Source organism: Panthera leo, chromosome A2, assembly GCF_018350215.1.
Source record: "Panthera leo isolate Ple1 chromosome A2, P.leo_Ple1_pat1.1, whole genome shotgun sequence".
Classification (NCBI taxonomy): Eukaryota; Metazoa; Chordata; class Mammalia; order Carnivora; family Felidae; genus Panthera; species Panthera leo.
The window spans coordinates 146,804,313-146,818,086 of NC_056680.1; the positions used below are offsets into that span (position 1 = coordinate 146,804,313).

The 13,774-nt window shown below is 47.4% G+C and overlaps 1 protein-coding gene across 5 annotated transcripts in view; it reads right to left on the reverse strand.

The window, feature by feature from the left end:
* The window catches only part of PLXNA4 (plexin A4), a 588,877-nt gene that overhangs the window by 204,330 nt on the left and 370,773 nt on the right, over positions 1–13,774 (reverse strand). The gene's annotated exons all lie outside the window — the stretch shown is intronic.

The window sequence follows — 13,774 nt, forward strand, 5'->3', positions numbered from 1 at the left end:
GGCCAGGGCTGCTCCACCGAGGCGACCACTGCTAAGAGCTGGGAGGACTGCGTCCTGTACCAGCACTGAATTATAGGTGAGCACAACGGGGCACTGAACAAGTTACCGGAATGGAAAGGAAACGATAGCACATGAAACTTGCTCCAATCAGACCTTGGGTCCTGTGGCCTTTAACACACCATATTTCATCTCATCTGAGGTACCAGTTGCAAAGTACACTATAATTTTGTGCACTACTAAAAAAAAAAAAAGAAAAGAAAAAGAAAAAAGATGATGGCAATTAACTAGGACAACACATTGATTATAAGATACGTTCAGTTTGGAGATGTTAAGATGTGTGGGAAAATGTGTGTCTTAGAGGTATTAAAATACAGGAAAATCTAAATCCCTCGGCATTGAAGCCCTTCCCAATGGTCTCATCCACACGTCTAGCTTCATGCCCAGGCCCCACGCTGTGTGGACTGCACTTCAGCCAGTCCTGATTCTCCTTCATCGGCACCCTCACACCTTCTCAGTTCTGGGCCTGGGTCGATGTTTCTCCTTCTGCATGCAAGGCCGCCCTGGGCCCCAGCCTGCCCCTCTCCTCTGGGCCCGTCTGACCCTTTGGTTCATCCTCCTGTGGCCCTTACCCCATTCCTTCACAGCACAGTTGCGAGTATTTCAGGGTTAGGTTCTTTTTGTAGGTCATGAGTGCCTCAAGGAAGACAGAACGAAAGTTCATGTTTACTGAGTATTCACTACATGCCAGGTAATAGAAGTGTGTACGGCCACACGCATTCTGTCTGCAAGCGGGTGTTATTGTTATGCAATGAGGGAAACAGATAACAGAAGGCAGCTGTGCCACATTCACACAAGCTATTGACTAAGTAGAGTACCTCATCTAAATGGGATTCAAACCCAGGTCTGGGTGACTCCGCCGCCCCATTTTTGATCTTTTTGGATCTGAGCGGCCTAAGCACCAGCATCGCAAGTGGCATAAAGTGAATACTCAGTAAATGCATGGGACTGGAACGATCAATCCATCATGGGATTTCCCTGTGGCATCGACAGAGCTCGAGGAGACTGTTTACTCTTGCTCTGTGGCTCCCTCTTCCTCGGCCCCGTAACATCGGGAAAACCATTCCTGCTGTTGGGGAATTTATGATTGGAAGTAAAACACGGACTTTGAAGGTGTTACTGAAAAGGAGGGGAAAAGGCAACTCACTAAAAATAGTAACACTGGATAAACGTATAAATAACAATGCTGATCATAACAATAGAATTCAGGAGCCATAGTAATATACTTAGGCAAATAAGGGTTCTGTGAATATAATGAGTTACAGACAGATTAATCTTAGCTATAAGATAAGAAGCTTCTGTGATTGTTGCTGCTGTTATTATAAATTAAGCTGGGCTTTAAGGTATCATGCTATAGAAAACTTGAAAAGCACAACCCAAAGCAAGAGTCCTGTCTCCTGCTTCACTGACTTAGGTGTGTTTGTGGGTACAGATGAGAGGCCAGCATTTCCCACTGGTCCCCTCACAGGCCAGAGTGGGGGTGATCTCTGACTTTTTTTTAATGCTTTATTTTTGAGAGAGAGAGCACGCGAGTGTGCGCATACTAGTGGGGGAGGGGCAGAGAGAGGAAGAGAGAGAATCCCAAGCAGAGCCGGACTCAGAGCCCAATCTAGGGTTCAATCCCACAAACCATGAGATCATGACCTAAGTTGAAATCAAGAGTCGGATGGTCAACCGACTGAACCACCCAGGCACTGCCCCTGATCTCTGACTTTTGCATGTTGGTTTCAAGAGAAGGTACCCTGGCTGAGCCTCCCTAGGAGGTTTGTAAGGACTGAGGGTGACCGGGTCTGGCAGATGTCTCTTGGGAAAAAGGGTAAGAGAAACAGCACTCAATGTTATAGTGTTAAGGCTCAATTTACAGAGTAAGATTTTTTTGAAGGTTAGAAATACTGTAAAAAGAAAGGAAGCTACTTCGAAATGACAAAGAGTAGATAGGGTATATGCTTTTGATGGAAAGTCCTTTTAAAAAAATTAATTGTAAAACCTACATAATGTAACACATACCATCTTAACCATTTTTTAAGTGCATAGTTCAACAGTGTTAAATATGTCGGCATTGTTCTATACCCATCGCCACTGTCCATCCACAGAGCCATCTGTCTCGTAGAACTGAAATTCCGTGTCCATGAAATATGAGCCTCCCAGTCCTCTCTGGCCCCACCCCTTGACAACCACCCTTCTTTCTGTCTGGAAAGTCCCTTTTAAATGGACCATTTCATAATCATTATTGCACTGCTCTTTCAGGGAGCCTAAAGTCCTTCTGAAACTTTCACCCTTTGAGAGGGAAGGGTCATCCTTCCAGAGTCCTTGGCTTAAAGAAACACTGGTAAGAGAGCAAGTGGGAAACTGAGGCTTGCCTGGGAGCAGTGAATAGGTTAAGTGCACAGGCAGGTACCACCTCTCTGATAAGAAGTACTTAGTCTGGATCCACAGCTGTCACCCTCCCTCGCTCCCGCCCATAGCTCCTGTAACACCCACTGTCAACTTGACTACTGTGCCTTACCAGGATGACATAAGTGCAGTTCCTGCCTAGAGGAAGGGGAATAGATGGCCTCCTCGAAATCACCTGCTCTTGTACACATGAGACAAGTCACCTGAATGAGCGCATCCCAACAGTGTCTAAGACACAGTGTGCCCCCCAGAGATGATCATTTCCTGTGTGTGCCATGATATGATAAAGGACTGTTGATAATACTACTGTTGAAGTATGAATCTTCCCATCCCACAAGACAAAACACTCAGAATCCCGAGCCTCTCTGTGGGCAGGGGAGACTAGTGCAACAAAGGATCACTTAGAGCCTCAACTCCTGTAGAGCAAGGACCATGAGCCTTGCCTACTTTCTGCACTCAGAATAGTGTGCTCACCCCTGCAAATCAGGGCTGGTGTCCACACCCTCACCCCTTCTCTCTGTGCTATTCTTCAGCTTCCTCCTTCCTTTGCTCTCCTTTATGTTGTTTCATTATCTACGTGACTGGTTTGATGCAGAATCCCAACAGCTGTTCATCAAAACATCTTATATTTCTACCTCTGCCCTCAAAGTACTGTCATGTCACTGTCTGTATTACAATTTAATTATGTGTCAAGGATGGAGAGAGCTGAGAAGAACTCCCTTTTCAGTGGAACAAGGGGCTAATAATATCTCCAAGGCACGCAGGGATCCTGTAACTAAAGCCACAGCAATGCATGCCATAGCAAGGAGAAAATCTCCTCTAATAAGAGAAATGAGGATCATCGTGGATCCAGTGTGTCCTCGGAAGCATCTTATCTCAGCTTTCTCATTGGAAATTTGTACATAATAAATATTTCCTCAACAGAATAGGTACTGACCACTGACAAATGTTGGTAAAGTGAACAAATGGATGAATGCACACATATATTCGGCTAGATCTTAGATCTTCAAAATAATTGCTTTCGGGAAGGCTGTAGGTATGAAAGTAGGAAATTCATTGATGGGCAGAGTGTTTAATAATCTACAAGACACAGGCATTAAAGTCCAGATTCATAGCACATTAGGCCTGGTTACTCTAATATTCGAGTTCTCAGAACACATATAAATATACAGCATTGGTTACCTATTCCACTAACCCGACACTCCAAAAGATCATCATTAATCTCAGTAAATGAACAACTCCAAAGAGCCATTTGGATAATGGTGAACTATAATAATTTGTACATCCATGGGTGCTTGTCACATTAACATTTGTCTCTTGCCTACCTCTTGAGGGCAGAAAAACTCAGATGTACCCTGTATATTGAGCTCTCCTACAGAAAGACATGTCATATCTCAACTACAATGATAATAACCATGTAGCTTGCCATGAATCTCTGTTGAATGAATGAATGGATGGGTCAACAAGAGCATCTGTCACAACTCACAGGGAAGGAAATGATACAATCCGTGGTTCTAACATGACTTCAAGCCAGTCCATTGCTCTGGGAACTCCACAGAGTGGTGCCCTCTAAATCTGGGCGCTACTAGCCCACCCCATTCGGGAGCTTCCTTCCAATAACCATGACTACAGTACGCTCCTGGCAGGGCCCCAGGGGCTCCAGTGTTTGGCCCCAAGAGTAACTCTCCTGGCAGTGCCTCGCGGAAGGGCCCAGCTGGATCATAAATTGTACGGACAGAGATAAAGACACACATGTTCTCTTGGCTCAAAGACGTCAGCGTGGCACATTACCCTCCCCTCTTCCAGGCCAGCATGGGAATTCACATGGCTTCCTCTTTCCTCCACTTTTCCTCCACTCCCCACTCTATCCCTTTCTCCTCTTTCCCCATCTGCTGCACGAGCCATAAGGCTCCTATAATTCCTGGTCACTGAAGCTGCATATCGTTCCAGAGCTGGTACAGCAGGCTGTTTGTTGGGATGACCTTGAAATGACCCTCTCTCTGGATCCGAGTCTCTGCGCTGGTTTAGACAGACAGACAGCTGTGGGCAGATGAAAGGCTTTCAAGTTGAAGTCCGCGGATCCTGACCCAGACACTGGCGCTCGCTACCTGGGTGACTTCGGGTAAGATGTTTGATCTCTCTGAGCCTTGCAAAATAATGCAAACCTCACAGGCGGGTTGTAAGCACCAAATGAGAGATCTCATAGCTTTAATTAAACTTAGCATTTCTAGCATGCCTTGAAAGGTTCAAAGTATCTTCACAACTTTGGATCACCTAGAGGGAGGAAGGTGGGTATTTTAACTCAACTTTTAAGGAAAAAAATTTTTTTAAATCCCCCCAGTTTAGAAATATTATGTGACTTGACCAACTCAATAATGGAGGAGGCAGGACTAAGACCCAGGTTATCAGATTCCCCTTCCAGGGCTAATTCCACCCCTCTCTCTGTAAAAGTAAGTCCTATGGCTACAATTTTTGTGGTAGGCCTATTTTCCTAACACGATGGAAAGACCACAGAACAATCAGGAAACCTTTGTTTTCCCCTTGCGGCCTCTAGATTTCAACCTGTTGGACTCCATGAAAGGACATGCCATTCTTCATTTATACATTGTGCTTCAGCTTCCCTCTGTCTGCCCACCACAGCAGGAGCAGATGCTGCTCTCCTATTGAAAATGGTCAGGATTATGGAGAGCACTGGCCAAAGTCCTCTGAGATACTTAGAGATTAATTCTGGATAAATCACACACACACACACACACACACACACACACACACACACACACACACACTTTCCTAGAAACTCAGACCAGTCTAAGCTCCTGAAGGACGTGCCTTTGCAAAGGCTCAGGTAGATACTATTGATGAGCTGTCTATTATTCAGAGCCTTGAATGAAAAGGTGAGGTATTTTTGATGGTGCTATCAGTAGGTGGTGAGATTTGCTCAGCAGCAAGAAGATGACATTAAGTGAAGGGTCAGAGAGAAATAAACTACATTCCTCTGATGACCTTGGCAAAGATGATAAAATATAAATATCATGGACGTTACCACGTTTTCTTTTTTTCTGGTTGTCACTTGGGACAATTAGCTAATACAAAGAAGGCCAATGGAAAGCTTTCAGATTTTTCACCTGCCCTTTGCCCCTCCCCGGTGGCATGACCTGGGACAGGCAGCATCCGGGCCCTCACAGCTGAAGCCCCTCCCCACAAAGGAGAAACAGAGGGCAAGGTCAGATCTTTCTTTTCTAGCCCAGAAAGGTTGCTGGGAAGAGCTCAAGGGCCAGTGTGGGGTGGGAAGCTGGGATGCATCTCCATGACAACCACCCAGGCCCAAGGCCAGTTTCATCACCTGGAAACTAAACAAGACACGGACAGACGGAGGGAGTAGCTGTTGGGGAGTTTGGATTCTCCTAAGATGAGCCTGTTTGTATGTGCGTGTGTGTTTGTCGATGAGTGTCTGAGTGGGGTGAGCGAAGGGGAAGAAACAAATTGAGAAACGGACTGGGAAATGACAGAATCAATCCCAGCTCAGTGAAGAGATTTTGGTGCCCACAGAAAGAGCTGTCCAAGATGGCCAAGCAGGAGGAGATGGGGCGGTCACAGAAGGAGTGGCAGGCTGAGAGTCCAGGGCTGAGCCGGCTGCCCAGGAGGACAGGCACTTGTGTGCTCCTAGAAGAGTCTGAAAACCACACCTGAGGTCTGGGGGATGAGGGGAAGGCAGTCAATGAGGATCACACAGATAGAGGCAGAGCCTGGACCTCATCCCAGGCTTCTAACCCTTGGCCCAGGGCTCTCCTTGTTTCTTCAGTTAGCTTCACTTTCTCCTTCTCCCCCTTTCACGGCCTGTCCAGGCAGCCTTTGCTCTTCAGAGGCACTTCAGTGCTCCTGGCATGTTCATTTTAGCCAGATTTCCCCTGCAAGGAAGCACGGACAGGGGACGGTTGGACACCATGATCTGGGTACCTTCCCAGACACAGCTCTTCTGGGACAGACATGGGAGAACCCTAAAAGGGAAGGAGGGACAAATTTCATTTGCCTCGCAGTTTTTCCTGAGGTTGGTGCTGGAGGGGTGATTTATGGGGTAGGAGGTGTCAGACGCAACCTGCCCCCCTCCTCCACCTGCCCACTAGTCAGCTGGAAAGACGGAGGTGGACGGGCCAGACTGCCTGGGTTCTGGCCCTACCACTTGCTAACTGTATAACCTCGCCCACACAACCTCTTTGCCTCAGTTCCCTAATCGCTAATACGGGGTAATAACATTACCCACGTAGGCCAGTGCTGTCACTAGCAATCCTCCTACAGCCTTGAGGGCAGTCCAGTCTGAGGACACAGCAGACACATCCCAGCATGTGAGCAAGTAGATGGGAGACTGCCCATCTATCCTTCTCTTTCCAAACCTGTTCTCTTCTGCTTCAGTGTTTCCCAAATATTTCCCCATCATGACACACACAGCAAAGTCCTGCATATTTCCAGTGTGTGCCGAGGTAACCTGGAGGGTTGCTCGCAGAGGCAGGCGGATGGCCCCAGGGGTTCTGGCTGCCCAGGCCCTTCCCGGTGGCTCCCAGGGCTGTAGGGATCGATAGCTAGGCACACTGCAACCAAGGCAAGGGGCAAGAAAGCACAACCCCCCCAAATAAGGGTAAGGGTGGGGTAAAGCAGGTTAGGGAGACCCCAGACCCTGGGGCCAGGGAAATTCTGGGCACTTCTCGTTTACGATTATTTGCATCAAACCCTGCCAGACAAGGCAGATAAGATGCCCCTGGTTAGCTCAGGCCTAGGGGACCCACCTGCAGTCTTGGGGGTAGAGGCCACCCTCCTTACATTTCTGGTCACCGTGCTATGGGAGGAAAGTGCAATGAATGACTGGTGGGGAACCTCCCACAGCGCCCACCACAGACGGATCAGGACAGGAATCCTCACAGGAACGGCATTCCATGGCTGAGACACTCCCCCTGTGATGCTTTCCCCAATACACACTCCGGTCTGCTCATCTGTAAAACAGGGGTAGCTAGCCAGGTTTCCAGCCCCGAGAGATCTGCCAAGGACAACAATGGCCGCGGTGAGCCTTCTATTAAAGGACCAAACATTTGAGCTTTTCTTGAAAGTCTTTTTTTTTTTTTTTCCAAAATAAAAGGGTTATTTAGTTCTTTTTCTCCCTCTCTCTTCACGGCACCTTTCAACCCAGGAGCTGCCAAAGAAGTTCTGAGCCAGGGCTATGTATAGAAAGCACATCACTCACTACTAAAATAGAGATTGTACAACTCCCCCGCACCATTTCGGGAGAGCGGGGAGAGCGACCAGGTCCAGCCTAAGGAGGGGGAGAGAGGTCACCATGACACTCCCTCGTGGGCAGAGGGGGGTCTTACACGGGGCACGCGCCAAGGGCGGGCACTGGCAGGAACTGTAGCACTTTTGTGATGGAAGGAATCCCCTCAGGGCATCTCATTCATGCTCCCGGATGCAGTTCATCATACTTGGGAAGGACCTTCAGGGACAGGAAATTTGATAAATTCCCATTCCAACGCTTCACGACCCTGACCGCGAAGGAGCTCTTCCTAATAACTAGGCTACAGGCTGCTTCCCACAGCTTAAATGCATTCTGCCTTCTGATGTCCTTAGTGGAGATGGGGAACAGCTGGTCACCCTCCTCCACTTAATAACCCCTCTTATATTGACGATGGTTATTATGTCACCCCTAACCCTTTGCATCTCCTTGTTAAAAAAAAAAAACCCACAAAAACAAAAAACTCCAATTTCTTTGTAGTGGCAAACGCCTTTTTTCTTTGTCCCAGCTCATCCCAAGCCATCCTCCTCCTCCTTTTCTTTTTAAAGTTACAGTCTTTCTCCCGGCCTTGTTGTAAGATCGGTGGAACACATATAACTATCATTCCCACTGCACCAGCATCAAAGTGGAGGTGGAAGTATTGGCAGTGGGGGAAGGGAAGGAGCCTGTGTTGTGCGCCTACCCCCTGCAAGCTGGCTGCTCCCCCCTAGATCCTCTCCTTCTTCGCAGCCTGAGGAGGTAGGTATCTCAGCCTCAAATCGTAGAGGTGGAAGCTGAGGTTCAGAAAGAGTAAGTCACCTGTTCAAGGTTATCCGGTTCATAATCACCATAGCTCAGATCTGCAGTGGTCACTCACTGCTGATTAGCTCACAGACCCGTTCAGACCAAGACTGTATTAAATCCATCCAGACAAATGTGAATCAAGACCACACTGAGATATCACTCCACGTTCGCCGGGATGGCTATGAAGAAAGACAGACAATAACAAGTGTTGGCGAGGAGCTGGGAAAACTGCAATTCTCACACGTTTCCAGTGGGAATGTCAATATAGATTGAGGGTATCATCCCCAGATTTCAGGGCTAGCTATATATCCAAGAGAAATGAAAACGTATGTTGATGTAAAAACTTGTACACAGGGGCGCCTGGGTGGCTCAGTCAGTTAAGCGTCCGACTTCAGCTCGGGTCACGATCTCGCGGTCCGTGAGTTCGAGCCCCGCGTCGGGCTCTGGGCTGATGGCTCAGAGCCTGGAGCCTGCTTCTGATTCTGTGTCTCCCTCTCTCTCTGCCCCTCCCCCGTTCATGCTCTGTCTCTCTCTGTCTCAAAAATAAATAAACGTCAAAAAAAAAATTAAAAAAAAAAATAAAAACTTGTACACAAATGTTGAAAGCAGCGTTATTCGTAATAGCCAAAAAGTGAAAATATCCCAAAAGACCATCACATGAGGGCTGGATAAATAAAATGTGCCATAATCATATAAAGGAATACTACTCAGCCATAAAAAAGAATGAAGTGTGGACACATACTACCACATGTCTGAACCTTGAAAACACTATGTTGAATGAAAGAAGCCAATCACAAGGGACCACGTAGTGTATGATTCTGTTTTTATGAAATACCTGGAACAGGAGAATCTATAGAGATGGAAGGCACACTGGTGATTTTCTAGGGATGGGAGGCATGGGGACTGGGGAGGGTGATGGCTAAGGTTAGGCGTTTCTTTATGGAGTAATGAAAATGTTGCAAAATCGACTGCCGTGATGGTTGCACATCTCCGTAATTATGCTAAAAGCCACTGAAATGTACCCTTTACATGGGTGAATTGTGTAAAATGTGAATTATAGCTCATTAAACCTGTTTAAAAAAGAAACACTATACTAAATCCTTGAACTCTGCTTAATAAATGTTTGGGAATCCTTTATTCTCTTGAGAATTGGACCAAGGTTCCATAAAACAGGTCCTTGGATCAATTTCTGGACTGTGTTCTGAAGACTTGCCCATAGGTGGCCATCCCATCACCGCCGGCAGTGGATGTGAGAATGGCCATCGGCTCCGCTGTCCTGGGAGGGAGGACCCTGGGCCCAGGAAGAAGGCAGGTGTGTAGGATGTGTCTGGAGGAGCCCCACGTCCATCTGCCCCATTGCCGATGGAAGGCAGCAACGCAAACAGCCAGGGCTGTCCAGGCATGAAGTGAGGCAAGCATAGGACCAAGGACGTAGAGTCCCGGCCACTTGCCAGAACCACCTTCCCTCAAGCGGCGGGAGCCATGGGCTTTTCAGCCAGAAGTTCTGAAAAGAAAGGAGTGTCCCTCTGCCTTTCACTCCTTCATCGTTCGGTCACTCATCAGAGCTCCAGAGAAAGAGGAGGCAAAAAAAGAAGGGAAGAAAAGAGCATGCCGAGACCAGTTGGAAAATAAAAGGGGGCCAATTCCCTCTTATTAAGCCTGTTATTAGGCTGTGAATCAAATTAAACCACAGGGCTTTCCACTTACAGAGTGCTATTTTAAGGCTTATTAGACTGTATTAGGATTGGCATACATTTCCACTGACATAGTACTGGCCTTTAATTGGATTTGAGGGTGAGGAGGCTGCTCTCAGCTGCATAGGCCCCTGCAGGGGAGACTTGGCGTTCTCCTCACGGCTTTCCCGCTTCCCCTGCTGGCGGCCCTCCGAGAGCCAAACGGGGCCTATGACCCATTCAGATCCAAAACACAGCTGTCCTCCTCCTCTTCCTCCTCTCTCTCTTCCTCCTTTGATAAACTGCCCAGAGGCCCAGCAGGCCCCTCCCACAAATATGAGCACCCATCACTGACTCTCCCGTTCTCAGAGCTGTGGGCACCCCCAAGGCTGGGCAGCAGACATCTGTCTGATGCAGGAGTAGAGTCCCAGAGAGAGAGTGAGAGAGACAGGCAGCTTCACCTATTCTGGTTCCAGGCAGCTGTGGATGTAAAGGCTGAGCCACAGTGGAAGACGGGTTTTTTTTCACAGGGAGCTGATGAAGAGGGGGATTTGTTGGCCTTGGCCTTCAAATCTCCTCCCATCGCCTGCCCCAAACACAACTGCTAGACTTTGGGAGATAACTCCCTCCGGTCAGTCCTTGTCTGCACCCCAGGGGCAGGTGGTTGAGTCTGAGGTGGAAGAAAGGTGGAAAGGAGTTCACACACGGAATGGGGAGATGAGCATTCACGAATGTTCACTGAGCAGACACTGGGCTCCGAACACCCAGAACGGTGCTCTACAGGAACCTCCTTCTTTTATCCTTTGCGATCTCTGCTGAGGACTAGGAGTGTGAAGCAGCTAGTCCCGTGGCCAAGCCTATGGCTTCTGGAGTCAGACAGACCCCTGCCTACCATTGGGCCATGTGATCAACTTCCTTGTAACTTCTTTGTAAAATGGCAACACCCCTTCCTTCCACTTCCAGGGTTGATTTGAGAATTGAGACAATGCAGGTAACTGTGAGTGTATGTCTTAAGAACATTAGTGCCTCTCCTTTGCTTGAAAAATTTCAAATATTTCTACCAAAAGGCATCATAACAGTAACAGACCTCACCAGTCAAGTACATTACAAAATAATGTTGGGAAGAGAAATATCTTGGTACACAGACAAGTATGTATGAAATACTACTTCCCAAAATATTGCTCAAACATGAAAAAAAATCCCAAATTCCTTAAGATTTTCCACTAATATATGTGAACATCGCCTGCTCCCACTTGCCAAGATGCTTCTTGGCTTTCCTTTGATGTCTTCAATTTCCACACTTGTTTTTAGCTCTTCTGCCAGAGCCATGTGCTTGTTTATTTTTACTACATTTTTATGACGTTTCTGCTATAGCAATAAGTTTTGCATTATTAGTTTTATCAAATAACAGAATGTCTGGTTGGTTGGCAGAGATTTATTGGCCTAGATTTTATGGTTCCATCCCAGAATACTTTTTGTGATTACTTTCTAAGTTGTTCTTAGATCCACTCTTAAATATGTGTTTATGCCCTTATTAACTCACGTTTAAGGGCTAATTGTATAGTATAAACTTAGCATCCGTGTGATGCCAATTACTATAATCTTATCATTATTACTTAATTACAGGTGTGTGCACTTAGTTCCATGTAACGGATAGATGTCGGGAAAGCCACTTGTCGATCTGATATTTACAAACAGAATCTTTTTTTTTATATTCGCTAGGAAGCTTTCCCCCACCCCCAATACATATTGTCGCACCTTAAAATATCTGTTTGGCAAGTGCAGTGTATTTGGGATGTTGAATGTCCTGAAACTGAGGAGAAACCTTATTAAAGAACAAAGACAAATAGACAAGCATGATCTCAGCTCTGCAATTTGTAGCTTCCTCCACCTGTCTTACTTGAGACAATAAATATATGAATGACTTGGCTCTATCTCAGAGGCAGGGAAAGCATGTGTTCTGCACCGCCTCCCCCCATTAATCAAGGGGAGAAACTGAGGCAGAAGGACAGAGAGTATCTTGGTTGGCCTTGCGGGTGGGTACCTGCTGCTCTGTTCTCTGCAGGGAAGGCCCTTTTACTCAGGCATTCACCAAGACTCCTGTGCTTCTTGGGCGCTTTGCACCTCCTTGGTGTCTGTGCTCTTTTCATGTCAGATCTGTCTCCCTCATGGAGCCTGAGCCCCGGGGGTTTTCTCTTCCCTACCCCCAACACATGTCCTCATTGCTCACTGACCCCCAGAGAGATCCACATCAGTAAGAGGGGGACCTCCTGGAATGTTCCCCCAAGGGAACATCAAAGGAGCAACTGTCCTGCTGGGATTGGATTAATGGCATCTGAATCATTACAGCCAGAACTGTGCACGCCTGCAAGCTGGGGGCACTGGCAGAATGTGTGTGCGTGTGTGTGTGTATGTGTGTGTGTGTGTGCGCGCATGTGCATATGCTGAATACATGCATAGCAAGGGGTTTAAATCAGGAATGAGCGCAAATCCACAAACATGTATTGTATCATCGTGGACTCATGGACTTCATAATTAAGGCAGGACAAGTTTTTATTTGAAACCCACTGGGGTCTAAGATCTTTCTAGGGCTCAGTTTTCTGGAGTTGAAGTGCTTTATGTTCACATTTTTGCTGCTCTACCATTACAGCTTTGCTTTTCCCATCGAGGAATAGGATATTCAGATGGTGGAAGGTGGTAGGCTAGAGTCTTTAATAAAAATAACTTTTATCAGAATACATTGTCAGCATTGTTTAGCACTAACATGTGTAGGTTACGGACGCAGGGGCAGGCTGCTTAGTGCATGGCTCCGTGGGTGTGTTTGTTTGTATACATATGTGTGTGTCCCTAATGCACCCCTTCTCTGCAGATGGCTCTAATTAGTCTGGGCAAGGAAAGCTCTTGGAGAGGGATTCTTTGCCTTCAAAAGGGAAGACGATCTAGCTCCTCCCTCTGCTTAGCAACCAGCACGTACAGATGCGGCAAATGCAGAGAACCAGAGAAGTGGTCTGAAGCTCCACAAAGGCCTCCCGGGAGGCAACTTGCTGACAGCCCCAGGAAAGCGTGGAGAAGGCGCCTGAGTTCCTTGTCAGCACTGGCGCCTTTCTAGGGTGCTTCTCTGAGTGGCTTTGAAACAAAATGATTGCAAAAGATCAGGCAAATGCATGCCTTCCTCTACTGGACTTACCGCGGGGGTAGTCCAGGACCCAAGCATCCCCTCCTTTGGAGTACCACCCCCCCACCATTAAAGGGAGGTCTTGGTGGCAGGCAGGACCCAGTGCCCTCACTTTGGAGGCAGAAAGGGCTGGATGCTCCCTCTTCCTGCCTCTGGCCATAAGAGCCCTGGGTTCGTCAATGAAGTCTTGCTTCTAAGACTTTGGATCTCCAGCAATGACACACATGGAAGAATGGTTAGAAATTGTTCAGGATGGCCGTGGTGAGTCACAGTAGGGACAGCACATCCTGCAGGCTGTTCCTGCTAAAAGATGCCCGTCACACTTCCAGATGCCCGAGTGCCCTGATTCCTGTACTTCGTCCAAACCTGTTCCTCAAGCTACTCATCCATTCTGGGAGGCCCTGATATCCTTCC